Here is a 1959-nt window from a genome sequence, read left to right as displayed (position 1 = left end):
CATATAGTATATATGCTGATATGTACCTACCTATCCTAATTAGAAAGCTTATTCTTTGCCTAGTTTTTTTAATATATAATCACAATGATCTTCAAATCCTAAACTACTATTTATAATTAAACCGAGGTATTTAATATTTTCTACACGTTCTATATTTATATCTTCACACTTTAATAACTCAAACAACATCACGTCAAAAACGGGACATAAGATGTCTTAAAGATATCTAAATATCTTATTGACGTCTTAAAGACATATTTTAATATGATGTTTAAAATACATCTTAATGACTCCTTTAAGACGTCTTATGTCCCGATTTTAAACATTTTGGTGTCTGGGATATTTCTTTTTATTGTTTTCCTTACACTTCCAATTAACATATATTTTGTTTTGCTCGCATTTAAATTTTAGGATATTTATTTGCATTTATTTTTTTCTGTATTGAGCATCAAATTTCTTTTGTATTCTAATCTTTTACAGCATTCTCCCGTTACATAAAGTATAGTATCATCCGCAAACATTTTTAAATTAAGATACAATGTGATTGAATACATACGAGGGCGGTCCGATAAGTACTTAACCTCACCGCCCGATGGTGCCAGTATCGCAAGAGAGATTTACTATCGTGTAGTACATTCTCGTAGACGGCTACTGTCAAAATTTCAGCTGAATTGGACTCGTAGTTTTGTTTTGACCGCGTGTGGAAGCGGGCGTGTCCGCGGATTTTAGAAAAATGGAAAAAGAGCAATATCGGTCGGTGATTCGATTCTTGTTTTTGAAAGGGAAATCGCGCAGCGAAATCAAAGAGCGCTTGGATGCTGTGTACAATGACTCTTCTCCTTCGATAGCGACCGTCAAAAATTGGTTTAACGAGTTTCAACGTAGTCGCACGTCGGTTTTTGATGAGCCACGCCCAGGTGCCTCGAAAATGGTTACCACGGAGGATAACGTGACAAAAATTCACGATCTCGTATTGGCAGACCGCCGATTGAAGGTGCGCGAGATAGCTGAAACAGTAGGCATCTCAAAAGACCGCGTGGGTCATATCCTGCATGAAATTTTGGGCATGAGAAAGCTGTCGGCGCGATGGGTGCTGCGTTTGCTCATTCCGAACAACAAGCGCAACCATGAGACCACTTCAGAGCAGTGTTTGACGCTGTTTAAGCGCAATCCGAAGGAGTTTCTGCGTCGTTTCGTGACCGTCGACGAAACATGAATTCACTGGTACACACCAGAGACCAAGGAACAGTCGAAACAGTGGACTTCACCCGGCGAACGTGCTCCGAAGAAGGCGAAGACTGTCCTATCGGCCGGAAAGGTGATGGTCATCGTTTTCTAGGATTCACAAGGTGTGATCAACTACCTGGAGAAGGGCAAAACGATCACAGGGCTATACTATGCCGAATTATTGGGCCGATTCGACGCTTAATTGCAGAAAAAACGGTAAGCCCAAAATTGGCGCATAAGATATCATTAAAAAATCTTTAAGACAGCTTTAAAAAGTCTTATGATATGATATCCAAAAGACATCTTAAACAGATTTTAAAGATATCTTATGCGCCGAGTTTGAATTTGGTGCTGTCTGGTTATTAGTATTAGAAATATATAAATATATATTTCATGTTATTTAAAAATAAATTTACAATAAAATCGATTTAAAAATTAAATTATTGTTATTATAAAAATTAAACAAATCAAATATAGTAGGCCAACTGAACGAGCAAATAAATAAGATGTAAAAATTTATTAATAGTTAAATAATTAACATTAATAAGAATATTTGTCAGTCAGCTCTCCTATTTTTTTATTAAAAAACTCCATCTTCATCTCGACTAAGAGCCAAACGCGATGTTATTGCGACAAATTAATATCTAGAAATTTTTTGGAAACTGAGGAATTTGAATCCTATGGTTGGGATCTCAGAAATTCCCCTTGTTCCTTCTCTTAACATCCCCTGTA

At 36.5% G+C, this 1959-nt stretch overlaps 1 pseudogene; it reads left to right on the top strand.

The window, feature by feature from the left end:
* The first annotated feature begins 897 nt into the window (after positions 1–897).
* Positions 898–1488, top strand: LOC146720559 (uncharacterized; annotated as a pseudogene).
* Positions 1489–1959: the final 471 nt, after the last annotated feature.

The sequence above is a fragment of the Nylanderia fulva genome, unplaced genomic scaffold, assembly GCF_048542155.1.
Source record: "Nylanderia fulva isolate GAGA-0341 unplaced genomic scaffold, ASM4854215v1 Scaffold67, whole genome shotgun sequence".
Taxonomy (NCBI): domain Eukaryota; kingdom Metazoa; phylum Arthropoda; class Insecta; order Hymenoptera; family Formicidae; genus Nylanderia; species Nylanderia fulva.
This window is presented reverse-complemented; position numbering and strand designations above follow the sequence as displayed.